Source organism: Columba livia, chromosome 24 (genome assembly GCF_036013475.1).
Source record: "Columba livia isolate bColLiv1 breed racing homer chromosome 24, bColLiv1.pat.W.v2, whole genome shotgun sequence".
NCBI lineage: Eukaryota > Metazoa > Chordata > Aves > Columbiformes > Columbidae > Columba > Columba livia.
This window is the reverse complement of record NC_088625.1, coordinates 66,478-80,213: the sequence shown is the minus strand read 5'-3', so window position 1 is coordinate 80,213 and position 13,736 is coordinate 66,478.

The window sequence follows — 13,736 nt, the reverse complement described above, 5'->3', positions numbered from 1 at the left end:
CTCCGTGTGCGTGTTCCTCCTTTGAAATGAAGTTGGGCCGCCCGGTGTTCCACGTTACGTGTGGTACCTGCTGGGCTGAGTCTCCTCCCCGCGCTCCGGTCGGTTCCGTCGCGCTGCCGCAGCCCCGGCAGCACCGCGGCGTTCGCTGGACGCGTTGTTGGCGGAGCCGGCACCGACAATCTTGACACGTCGAGGCGCTGAGGTGGGTTTGCCTGGAAATTCCAAGGTCCTGGTGTTTTATTATTTGAACTACTTACTTACTGTAAGACGTTTAGAATTAAAACTTAAATAAGAGCAACCAGAAGAGTCTTTGGGAGTGAATAATGCCTGTCATCTACTCTAGCTGTTACTCAAAACTCTGCAGACAGTAATTATCCCCAATTTATGTAGTAAAATTTAAAAGAGTGGGATATAAATACTGGAACACTAATTGGAAGTAATACATGTAGAGAAAAAACCTCTAGTTTATATCTATAATAAAAAATAATGTGTGCTAGTTAATCCGCCTGGTAGTAATGTAATGATAAAAATGTTAATGTGTAAATAAATGAAATTATTTAGGCGTGAGCAATAACTAAATTTAATTTCAGCTATTACTTGGTGAAGTAGGCAGCAGTTATTCCCAGTCTGAATCCTAGTTTAGAAAACACATTGTTTGGAATTCCTTTTAAATGATAAAGGCAGAAAACTAATGTGGAGTCATTGGTAGCTACATTTGAACAACCGTTATGAAATAAACCGCAGACACGAATGACTGCATAGGAAACAAAGTGAGGAAGCTTTAGATTTTAAACAGCATTGGAAAGTGATCGGGAGTGTTTAGTATTTAAATTATAACAGAGCCACGAGACTGGAGGCAACAAAGCTCAGAACCAAACAGAGTCAACACATTAGACTTTTTTTTTTTTTTTTAAAGAGAAATAAAAAGGAATCACTAAATAGTGGCTGTTTATAAATTGAGGTATTAAAAAGTTCCCAGGCAGTAATGATTCCCAGCATAACATTAAAAGATATTTAGATGTAAAATAAAATTAGAAAACAATGAGTTATGACTGTCTAAATTTAACCACAGCTTTTTTTGGGGTTGTGCAAGTACTTGACAGGTATTAATTACCTCTGAGTTAAAATAAAAAGACAGCAAACTACATCTGATGAACAAGAGTTAATTTTAATTTTTCAGAGTGAGAGCCAGTCTGATTTCTCCCTCCAAGGGCGTGGCCTGGGAAGCCACACCCCCAACTCCACCCTGTCCAAGCTCTGCCCCTGCCAGCCTGTCTCTCCGAGGGGCGTGTCCCATACAGGCCCCTCCCTTTTCACCCCGCCAGTCCCCCACCTTGTCCCCTGCTAAGCCACGCCCCCTCAGAGCATGTGCTATATACAGACCCCACCCCGTTCTCGGCTCCCCCCGCCCCTCCCTTGCTAAGCCACGCCCCCTTCAGGAATGTCCTATGCTGACCCCACCCTCTTCCTACCCCAAGAGCCTCCTCCCATAGGGCGTGACACACGGAGACCCCACCCCCGCCCCTTTCCCCGGCGGCTCCGTGGGCGTGTCCTCCCAGTCTCCGCCCCCTCAGCTGCCCCGCCGACCCCCCCCTAATACGCGACCCGTAAGTAACTCCATGGCAGCCCTATGGCTGCCCCACAGATACCGCTACAGCAGCCCTGCTCCTGCCCCGTAAGAGCTCCAGACACGCCTCTGCAGAGCCCCCACAGCAGCCACTTCAGTGCCCCACAGCTATCACCGCAGCCGCCCCTCCCGCCCCACGGCTGCCGCTGCGGGACCCCTGCAGCCCCCGGCCCCACACCCGCCCTAGGTTTAGGGTCAGGGTTACGGTCAGGGTCAGGGCTAGGTTAGGGTTAGGATTACGGTTAGGATTAGGTTTAGGTTTGGTTTAGGGTTAGACGAAGCGTTGGGGTTAGGCTTAGGTTACGGGTATGCTGAGGTTTAGGGATATGGTTAAACTTAAGTAAGGTTTAGGGTCAGGGTTATGGTCAGGGTCAGGACAAGGTTAGGGTTAGGGTTAGGGTTAGGATCACGGCTGCCGGCCTGTGGGCCGGGGCTGCGGCTGTTTGGGGCGCTGCCCCCGCTTTGTTTTCTTAGTGGAGCCCCCCGATTTTCGGGGGCTTGTGGTACGTGCACGTGTAAATGACACGACGTTCCCAGCCGCTTTGTTCTCTGCCTTGTTTTTTCAGATCCCTGTCCGTTTTCTCTTCCCGCTTTTGAAGAGAAGCTGCCAAGTTAGCGTATGCTGTGATGAAGTTATACAAGATGTAGCCCTCATGAACCGGTTGACATGAGGGAAATGCTTTCTGACCGCCTGCACGGTGAGGGGACGCACGCGCTGCCCGGGGGCCGCGTCAGACGGAGCCGAAGGGACCTGCGGCGGCAACGAGCGGGAACCGCTCGGAGCTGGAGCGGCCGTTGGCCGCGCCTTCCCTGGGGAGGTGAGCGCGGGGAGCCCGGCCTCTCTCTCCCTCGGGGATTAAACCAACGCCTGTCCGCGCCCTTCCCGGGGGCAGCGGCGAGGCGGGGTCCCCCGGCACTCCCGGGGCCGCCCCGCTGCCAGGGGGCGCGGGCGAGGAGGCGGCAGCGCCTCCTCGGTGCCGGGGGGCGGAGGGGAGAGAGACCTGCCGGCCGGAGCCGCGGGGCGCGTGGCCCCTCGGGCAGGGTGCTCCCGCTCTCTCGGACGCAGACCGGGGGCGGCAGACGGGTTCAGGTGCTTTGGCCTGCTTTTTTGCCAGCGTCGCCTTCTCCGTGCCGTGAAGAAAATCCCGCGCGGTCGATTCCGCTCGCCGCTCAGGAGATTCCGCGTCTGGGGTCGTGGACTGGGGAAGAACGTTTGCGAGTTGGAGGGCGCTACAAGATATTCCACGGGGAAGCCAGAGAAGAGGCAAATTGGCTGCCAGTGGAGTTGCGTTCCGTGCAGTCTTCAGTTTAGGATGTTCGGTTTGTCCTTCCAGAAAAGGAGCAGTCATTGGTAGGACCGAGAGAGGCTTTTAAGCGCGTGATCGGAATTGGAGCCAAATGGCACTTGACGTTGCCGCTGTGGGTCTTGGCTTTCACTGGTTTCCCCGCGGCTGCCTGGTGGTTGGGAGCTCGGAGTGGGCATTTTTTTTCCCCCAAGGAGAGGCTGTGCTTAAAAAAGAATTTGCTTAAAAAAGACAACGAGGCAGGTGAGGATGCAGAGCGGGCCAATCAGATCGCTCGGGAGGGCTGGAGGGACGGAGCGCCGATAGGCGGGGAGCATGGCAATTGATGTGCATAGGCAGCCAATGAGGTTGCCGGAGGGGCGGGCGTTGCTGTTTCCGTACTGCGCATGCCCAAATTGCGCAGTCCTCAGTCAGGTCCGACGCTGAGGCGGGCACCTGGGGGCGGAGCGCGGGAAGGAGCATCCAATAGGAGGACGGCGCGGCGGGGTGGAAAGCAGCCAATCAGAGCGCGCCGTCTCAATCCCGTTTGAACAGCTGCCTCCCTCGCAAACGCTTCCGTGGGGTCTCGGGGCGGGTAGCGGGAGTTAACGGGGAAACGGGGGTCGGGGCGAGGGAGGGGAGGCTGTGGAGCGCTCATTTTGGCCTCTCCGTCCCTTTTGCCTCTCTCTCCCTCTCTCTGTGTCACCTTGTCTTGCTCCCTGTCACTGTCTTTCTCTGATAAGCTGACTTGCTCTTTGCCCTTCTTTTTTTGTGGAATCACAGGCTCATTCTGCTTGGAAAAGACACGTGTAATTTTAAATTTGGGTTTGAATTCTAGGTTTTTTTTTCCCCATTAGTGTAAATGGACGGCACTTTGTCCTGTGGCTCAATCCCCGTTCTGTTCCGTGGAGCCTTCAGTTTAGGATGTTCAGGTAAGAAAGTTTGTCCTTCCCGAAAAGGAGCACTCATTGGTAGGACCGAGAGAGGCTTTTAAGTGCGTGATCAGAATTGAAGCCAAATTGCACTTGACGTTGCTTCTGTGGGTCTTGGCTTTCACTGGTTTCCCCGCGGCTCCCTGCTGTTTGGGAGGTCGGAGCGGGCACGTTTTTTCCCCAGGGAGAGGCTGTACTTAAAAAAGAACGTGTTTCCTCAGAGAAGTGCAAGTCCGTGTGCGTAAGACAGACAAAAACCCCAGCCTAGTCAAGTTCTGAGCGTGCGTCTGTCAGACGGCTGCTTTACGTTGAGGAGCGCACAGCCGTGCAATGGTAAGGGCGAAGGGCAACGCAAGACAGAAGGGTTTTTTCTGCTGCGGGTGACCAGCCGCCCCCCTTTTCCGCGTGAAGCAGAGGAGCGCGGTTCGTTGTCGCCTTTTAAACGCGGCGGCGGCGGCGGCAAGCCGAGCGGCCGAAGGGCGCGGGGGGGGGTCCCGGCAGGGCGGTGAGCCGGCGGGTGAGGATGCAGAGCGGGCCAATGAGATGGCGCGGGAATGCTGGAGGAGCGGAGCGCTGGTTGGCTGCCTAGGCACGTCAGTTGCCATTTTGTCTGCCTATCAGATTGCCGGAGGGGCGGGCGTCGAGGTCTCCGTACTGCGCATGCCCCAAAGCGCGAGCGCTGATAGGCGGAGAGATGTTGAGTGGCGTGCCGCCCGCAGCCAGTGATGTTGCCGAAGAGGCGGGCGTTACGGTCTCCCTACTGCGCATGCCCAAATCGCGAGCGCTGATAGGCGGCGAGAGAGGTGATTGACGTGTCCCGGGGAGCCAACCGGGATGCGGCAAGGGGCGGGTGCTGCGGTCTCCCTAGTGCGCATGCCCAAACCGCGATCGCTGATAGGTCCGCGGTGTCTCGGTGCCGGGGCTTGGGGGGGAGACCGGGAGCGAACGGGAACGGGGGTCGGGGCGGCTGCGGAGCGCTCGCTGCGGCCGGCGCCCGGGCATCGGGAGGCGGGCGGCTCAGGGCCGCCCTTCGTGAGGTTCCCCGGAGGCGGCAGAAGGGCGGAGGGGAAGGAGGCGACAGCCGGGGACCTCCCGCCGCGGGGGTCTCCGGGGCGCGGCGGCTGTCGGTGCCCGCGGAGCCCGGCGGGACGGCGGGGGAGCGCAAGGGGAACGGAGCGGCGAAAGAGGCGGCAGGTGAGTGCGGCAGCGGCGAGGGTGACCGTGCCGTTAGAACGGGGGGAGCCGGAGGGGCCGGCGCGGCGCGGAGGCGTTCGGTTCCGTTCCCCCCCCGCCCTTACGGCCGAGCTGGCGATGCTGCTGGGAGGCGTGCGGTCCGGAGCCGCGTCTCCCTCCGGCGCAGCGCCCGTGCCCGGTGCGGCAGCCCCTCCGGGAGCGGCGCAGCCCCCGTCGGTCGCGGGGACGGTTACAAGCAGAGCTAAGGCGCGGTTGTGGGCTGGGTGGCGTGGCGAGCGGGGCGCCGCTTCGGCGGGAGCTCGGGGCGAGCCCCGGCGGGTTCCGTGTCCTGCGGGCGCAGCTTTCGCGCCGCTGCTCTCTCTGTGCGCTTTTTGGTTTTGTCGCGTTTGTTTTTTGGGTTTTTTTTGGCGGGATTCCCGCGAAACGCGGCACGACCGCTCGCCCGGGGCTGCCGCGGCGGGTCTCAGTGGCGCCGTCCTGTGGGCAAAGCGCGGTACTGCACCCGGCCGCCCCAACGCGGTGCCGCGGCGCGCCTCGGTGCTGCCGCCCTGTGGCGAAACTCGGGTACTGCAGCGCCCGGCAAGGGGGGGGGCAGAGACGCTGATCGAGCCGCGGGGGTTCGCGGTCGGGTCTGTGCGTGTCAGTGTCCGTCCCCCCCGACGGGGGTCAGGTCCCCATTTGTGTGAAAATGACATCCCTCCCTCGATGCCTCCTTAGAACATTTCATGATGTAAATATTGCTCCTACTAACGTTGTCGGCGCGGCTTCTTTCCTCAGTGGATCCGTCTGGCAGTCGGTGGCCCACGGTTGCTCGGCAACAGCAGAAGCGGATTGAAGGGACCGGCCGCTGGAGGATGCCGAAGCCTCCCGGGTCAGCGATGGGAGCAGCTTTGCGTAAAGCGAGGGGTACGTGAAGCCGGGCGTGCGGTGCCGACCGCCCAGCAGGTAAGGGAAGCTAAAGCTTTACCTCCAGGGGCTTCTGCCCAGAAAGCTGAAGAAATTGCTCTCGCGTGAGCTTTAGAGTAATGCAAAGAGAAGAAGATTAATAGCTGCACTGGTTCTAAGCAGGTTTCTTGAACGGTGCACGCCCTTGAAGCCATTTGAAAAGAATAAAGTATATTAACGGCACAAGGAAGGCAGATTAAACGTGATGCTCCGGTTGCTGGAAGCTGTGCTGTTGCTAGGAGAGTTGCCGTCACGCGTTGCAACGGGCCTCAGAAGGGAAACGCTGATCAGGAAACTGGCAATAAATTGGCAGGTGCCGCTGTAAAACCAGCCACCGAAAGGACAGAGACCGGTACAGAAGCCGCGTCTCTGAGCCCAGGTGGCCGTGTCCTCCAACCAACGTCAGGAAACTGTGACAAAGAGGATAAGCAATTAATAGGAGATTTGTAGCCGAATCAGAATTAGGGTCTAAAGGAGCCGTCACCGGCGACGGGAGAGCAGCGGCGCCTCGCGGCGCGAGGAGCTGACGCGCTCTGTCAAGATCAGACGAACACGTAAGAGCGAATTTAGAAACTCTGTGCGAACGAGGCAATGTGAAACGTGCCTAGAACACCATCTTAATAGTGTATACGGGGTACAGACAAGAGCAGCCAGACGAGGGAAACGTACCAGGACAACGCTGGCAAAGGGAGTTCTCCGAGCTGCCTGGAAAAGGGGGGTGTCGATACCGGCCGGCACGAACGGCTCCCTTCTCGGGTCGGCCGGAAGCGTTGCCGTGCCGGGGGGCGGCTGCCGGCCTGCGGGCCGGGGCTGCGGCTGTTTGGGGCGCTGCCCCCACTTTGTTTTCCTAGGGGAGCCCCCCCACGTTCGGGGGCTTGTGGGACGTGCACGTGCAAATGACACGGTGTTCCCAGCTGCTCTGTTCTCTGCCTTGTTTTTTCAGACGCCTGTCCCTGTTTTCTGTTCCCGCTTTCGAAGAGAAGCTGCCGAGTTAGCGTACGCTGCGGTGAAGTTCTACAAGATGCAGCCCTCATGAACCGGTTGACGTGAGGGAAATGCTTTCTGACCGCCTGCGCGGTGAGGGGACGTTTTTCACCTTTTAGCTCCTGCACGACAAGAGGGAGACGGAAGGTTAAGTAACACGTTGTTTAGAAGCTGAGAGCTTAGTTTTTATTTAACTAATGACTAAGAGATGTGTTGTCAGTGAGAAACTAAACGATTATAACTAACCTCATCAAATGGAAGTCAGGAATGCGGCTTAGCAGCGCTGCTGACTCTGCCGTCCCGTTTCCTTCCCCGTTTCAGCTGGCGAGGCGGCCGGAGGACCCGCTCTGTGCGGCCGCGGGGCCCGCGGAGTCGAGGGCTCTGTCGGCGCGCCCCGGGGGTTTCTCTGGAGAGACTCCCCGTCTCGGTCGCGTCGCGGCGGGGACGGACGAGGACCTCTGGCGAGGGGTCTTTCTTCGCTGGGAGCCGGGACCGGGCACGCGCTCGCGGGGCGTCCGTAAGTCGCGGTACGGAATTTAGGCAGGATAGCGCGCACGGGCTTGCGAGCGCCTTACAGGCGTACGGTAGTTGCTGTGGGGTTGCTTGTGCGGCCAGCTTTTGGTATCGGTTGTTCCGGCGCTCCGTCGCGGTGTAGAGCCGGCTCCGTACGTAGCGGTGAGGCGTACCGCAGTTCGGTTTGATTCTCGGATAGGCCTCGGCTCTGACTGTGCACTCGAACGCCAAAACCTACAGCGGAAGCTGCGGTGGCTTTAGCGTGCAAGGGGCGCGAGCGCCGTGAAGCCGCCCGTGTGGCCGAGCGTCCCGATCGCGGCGCTGAGCGTTAGACAGACTTGAGCCGCGTGCCGGAATTGTTTTGTTTTGGAGAGGGCGGGATAAACTTGGAGCACAACTTGTGAGGGCGGTACGTCGTGGGTAGGTTTTAGTATTGCCTGTGGAGTGCCGCTAGAAGCGTTCGTAGTTCTTGCTTGTCTCTGTTACAAGATGAGCCGTGTTGTCCTGCGTGACGCGTAACGGGAGGACGGCGTAGTAGCGGTGCTCTGCACAAGAGCCCGTTAGGGGGTATTTTAGCTCGCGGGAAAGAGATTGGGGAACCACAAGGTGGTAATGCGAGTAGAGCAGCCCTGGCGGAATCTGATGAGCAGAGGCCATTGTATAAATTGGACAAGGAAGGAAAGGCTGTGGGCAAAGCGCGGTGCTGCACCCGGCCGCCCCAAAGAGGTGCCGCGGCGCGCCTCAGTGCTGCCGCCCTGTGGCGAAACTCGGGTACTGCAGCGCACGGCCGGGGGGCAGAGACGCTGTTCGACCCGCGGGGGTTCGCGGTCGGGTCTCTGCGTGTCAATGTCCGTTCCCCCGACGGGGGTCAGGTCCCCATTGGTGTGCAAACGACATCCTTCCCTCGATGGCTCCTTAGAAGGGTTAATCCCAATCCTCGTTCTTTTGGCAGCGGTGGGTCTGTGACCTCGCGGGAAGCCCAGGCTGCTGCACAGAGCTCGTCGGGAGCGGGAGCTGCGGAGGCGGGGGGCCTCGACGAGCCAGAGCTGCGGCAGACGGAGGGGGCGTGCGCGCTGCCCTGGGGCTGCGTCAGACGGAGCCGAAGGGACCTGCGGCGGCAACGAGCGGGAACCGCTCGGAACTGGAGCGGCCGTTGGCCGCACCTTCCCTGGGGAGGTGAGCGCAGGGAGCCCGGCCTCTCTCTCCCTCGGTGATTAAACCCGCGCCCGTCCGCGCCCTTCCCAGGGGCAGCGGCGAGGCGTGGTCCCCCGGCTCTCCCGGGGCGGCCCCGCTGCCAGGGGGCGCGGGCGAGGAGGCGGCAGCGCCTCCTCGGTGCCGGGGGGCGGAGGGGAGAGAGACCTGCTGGCCAGAGCCGCGGGGCGCGCGGCCCCTCGGGCAGGGTGCTCCTGGTCTCTGGGCCGCAGGCCGGGGGCGGCAGACGGGTTCAGGTGCTTTGGCGTGCTTTTTTGCCAGCGTCGCCTTCTCCGTGCCGTGAAGAAAATCCTGCGCGGTCGATTCCGCTCGCCGCTCAGGAGGTTCCGCGTCTGGGGCCGTGGACTGGGGAAGAACTTTTGCGAGTTGGAGGGCGCTACAAGATATTCCAAGGGGAAGCCGGAGAAGAGGCAAATTGGCTGCCAGTGGAGTTGCGTTCCGTGCAGTCTTCAGTTTAGGACGTTCAGCTTGTCCTTCCAGAAAAGGAGCAGTCATTGGTAGGACCGAGAGAGGCTTTTAAGCGCGTGATCGGAATTGGAGCCAAATGGCACTTGACGTTGCTGCTGTGGGTCTTGGCTTTCACTGGTTTCCCCGCGGCTGCCTGGTGGTTGGGAGCTCGGAGTGGGCATTTTTTTTCCCCCAAGGAGAGGCTGTGCTTAAAAAAGAATTTGCTTAAAAAAGACAACGAGGCAGGTGAGGATGCAGAGCGGGCCAATCAGATCGCTCGGGAGGGCTGGAGGGACGGAGCGCCGATAGGCGGGGAGAATGGCAATTGATGTGCATAAGCAGCCAATGTAGTTGCCGGAGGGGCGGGCGTTGCGGTCTCCGTACTGCGCATGCCTAAATTGCGCAGTCCTCAGTCAGGTCCGACGCTGAGGCGGGCACCTGGGGGCGGAGCGCGGGAAGGAGCATCCAATAGGAGGACGGCGCGGCGGGGTGGAAAGCAGCCAATCAGAGCGCGCCGTCTCAATCCCGTTTGAACAGCTGCCTCCCTGGCAAACGCGTCCGTGGGGTCTCGGGGCGGGTAGCGGGAGTTAACGGGGAAACGGGGGTCGGGGCGAGGGAGGGGAGGCTGTGGAGCGCTCATTTTGGCCTCTCCGTCCCTTTTGCCTCTCTCTCCCTCTCTCTGTGTCACCTTGTCTTGCTCCCTGTCTTTCTCTGGTAAGCTGACCTGCTCTTTGCCCTTCTTTTTTTGTGGAATCACAGGCTCCTCCCCTCCGACGGGGGTCAGGTCCCCATTGGTGTGAAAACGACATCCTTCCCTCGATGCCTCCTTAGAACATTTCATGATGTAAATATTGCTCTTACTAACGTTGTCGGCGCGGCTTCTTTCCTCAGTGGATCCGTCTGGCAGTCGGTGGCCCACGGTTGCTCGGCAACAGCAGAAGCGGATTGGAGGGACCGGCCGCTGGAGGATGCCGAAGCCTCCCGGGTCAGTGATGGGAGCAGCTTTGCGTAAAGCGAGGGGTATGTGAAGCCGGGCGTGCGGTGCCGACCGCCCAGCAGGTAAGGGAAGCTAAAGCTTTACCTCCAGGGACTTCTGCCCAGAAAGCTGAAGAAATTGCTCTCGCGTGAGCTTTAGAGTTATGCAAAGAGAAGATTAATTGCTGCACTGATTCTAAGCAGGTTTCTTGAATGGTGCAGTGCTGCACCCGGCCGCCCCAATGCAGAACTCTAATGTGGAATTCCTGTGTTTCAGGGGGGGAGCTGTGACCGCCCCGTGCTCAGCAGACCCCCCAGCCCGGGTGGGGGGAGCAGCGCCGGAGCGGGAGACGCGGCTCCGTCCTCCGTCCCCAGCGTGCCGGGGGGCGGCTGCCGGCCTGTGGGACAGGGCTGCGGCTGTTCGGGGCGCTGCCCCCCGATTTTTGGGCGCTCTGTTATGTACATATGTAAATGGCGTTTTAAAGTAATGTGCTGCCCGCTGGGGCTGTTTTCCTTTTCTACCTTTTTTTTGGAGTGAATAAATGGGGGGACTCGGGGGGTGACGATGATGTTACTGGAGGAGCAGGCCAGTGAGAGACGGGGGCTTACAGCCCCAAAATGCCTGAAGAATCATGGGTGGGGTGTTTAGTGGTACTGCGGGGAGGAGAAATTTCTCCCTGTCCGTTGCAGAGAAAACAGAACAATCCCACATCAAAGCTGTCCTAGAGAAATACTTGCTGTTTGTCATTCCGGTTCTAGAACAGCCCAGTGTCCTGTTAAAGGTTGTGGTGGTGCGGGTCAGGGATCCCCAGGCTGTGCCGAGACCGCAGGACGGCTGCTGGTGGAACAAAGCCAAGGACAACTTCTCAGAGTAAGAACCTCTCTATTTGTTCTCCTCAGGACACATCCCTTTGCCTCTGGACCCCTCACAAGCTTACTCGCCACCTTGTTCCCTCAGAAACCCGTTTCCTCCCAGTTCCTCTGCGATTACCCTGCCTGCCTTTGGGTCCCTGCAGGCTCCTTCGCGGCATCACAGTGCCTGTTTGACCTTTTGCCCCATTAAATTCCCCTCTTTTCTCTCTTCCCCTCAAAACTTCCCCATTTGCTCTTGACACATCCCAGAGGCCCCATTTTTCCCTCTTGTCTCCTCTCAGGACCCCCATCTGTTGGCCCCTGTCGAGGGTTTAGATTGCGGGGTGACAGTAAAACCCTGGCAGATGTATTGTTAACCCCGTCTCCCCCCACTTCCCCCTTTTGCCCTTCCCTCTCCCCCCTTCCCACTCAGGACAGGCAATTGGGAGGGAAAGAAGGACAGAAAGAAGAGAGTTGGAAAAATTGACAACGTTTTACTAATGCTACTAATAAGAATAGAGAAAATAATACAAAACATACAAAACCAATTTTGAAAGTCTCAGCAACTGCAGAGCCAGCACCTGAAGTCCTGGACTGGACTCTGCAGCCAACTGGAGCTGGATTCAGTCTCTCAGTAGGCCTCAGTTCACAGGGACGACTAGCAAGGTCCTCTCCTAATGTCACCATAAGGAGAAGGGACGAGAAAGGGCAAAGAGGACAAGATCCTCATGATCTCCCACTTCTATATGAAGTATTCATCTGAATTGGATGTTATACACAGTTGGTCAGTTTGTTGGTCACCTGTTTCTTGTTGCCCCTCTTGCAAGATGTGAATCTCTCCTTATCAACAAGTTAGCATTCCATTGCTATGTTTACCAAAACATGTATCTGGTTCTCCAGGAAAATGCAGCTATTATGAAGCTTTAGCTGACAGGCAAATTCACTGAAAGAGAAACTTGTTTTTTAACGAAACCAGGACAGCCCCCACCCCAATCCCCTCAGGACTCCTCTGATTCCCATCTGCTCCTCTCAGGACAGCTGAGCTTGTCTTTTGGGGCCCCTGAGAGCCCCCATTTACCTTCTTTTACCTACCTTTGTTGTTGTTCCCAGCCTATCCTGGTGTTTTCCATCCTTCAGGACTTACTTATTACTGTTGTGAGAGTCCGAGAGAAAATGAGGAGTGTCTGTGACTTACAACTGTCGTTGTTGATCTACAGTGTTTTAGAGATGGATTCTTGCAGGATCTATTTCTGGTTCGTCCTTCACTCCTCCCCAGACCGCAGCGCTGGTCCGAGTTCCCCAGCACACGTGTGTGTGTCCAGCCGGGTACGCCCGGGGGAGCGCGTCAGGGAGGGCAGACGGCTGAATGGACGCGCTGTCAGCGACTGCGGAACGAGCTGGGGCTGCTTTGACCGTGTCCAGCCTTGTGCGTGTGGTTTGTTTTCACTTGCAGGCTGAAACAGCAGTTTCCTTAATTAAAAACACCCCAACATGTCCCCCAACCCCCAACAAAAATAACGCCAAAAATGCCACTGAAACAAACACAGGGAGTTTTTAAAAAATTTCCTTTAGCTTTCTCCCCCCGCCACCCCTACCCTGCTGCGTTCAGTGCAGTGAATGACCGTTAGGAGATGGCTGTGGATCTGGCTGTTGAAGGGTGTGTGAAGGAGAAGGAGGTGTGTGTAGAGCAGGATTGGTTGTGGAGGTGAGTGCAGCTGGTTTGGGTGTGGGGCTGTAAATTCTTTTTGGAGGCTTCCTAGTTTCTGGTGTCACCTGTGGGGTGAAGTGTGACTCTGTGTGCAGGTTTGAAAGGTGCAACGTGCAGAGCTCCCTCACTTGCCACCAGATCTCCCAATCACAGAGACAGCGTCGCTGTGCAGCTGCTAAGGACAGCGCGTCTCGTGCAGAATAGCATCCTTTGTGCTCCGTGTGCGTGTTCCTCCTTTGAAATGAAGTTGGGCCGCCCGGTGTTCCACGTTACGTGTGGTACCTGCTGGGCTGAGTCTCCTCCCCGCGCTCCGGTCGGTTCCGTCGCGCTGCCGCAGCCCCGGCAGCACCGCGGCGTTCGCTGGACGCGTTGTTGGCGGAGCCGGCACCGACAATCTTGACACGTCGAGGCGCTGCGGTGGGTTTTCCTGGAAATTCCAAGGTAATTCCAAGGCAGACAGTAATAATCCCCAATTTATGTAGTAAAATTTAAAAGAGTGGAATATAAATGCTGGAGCACTAATTGGAAGTAATACCTGTAGAGAAAAAAACCTCTAGTTTATATCTATACTAAAAAATAATGTGTGCTAGTTAATCCGCCTGGTAGTAATGTAATGATAAACATGTTAAAGTGTAAATAAATGAAATTATTTAGGCGTGAGCAATAACTAAATTTAATTTCAGCTGTTACTTGGTGAAGTAGGCAGCAGTTATTCCCAGTCTGAATCCTAGTTTAGAAAACACATTGTTTGGAATTCCTTTTAAATGATAAAGGCAGAAAACTAATGTGGAGTCATTGGTAGCTACATTTGAACAACCGTTATGAAATAAACCGCAGACACGAATGACTGCATAGGAAACAAAGTGAGGAAGCTTTAGATTTTAAACAGCATTGGGAAGTGATCGGGAGTGTTTAGTATTTAAATTATAACAGAGCCATGAGATGGGAGGCAACAAAGCTCAGAACCAAACAGAGTCAAAATGTTACATTTCTTTTTTTAAAGAGAAGTATAAAGGAACCACTAAGTAGTGGCTGTTTATAAACAGAGGTATTAAAAAGTTCCC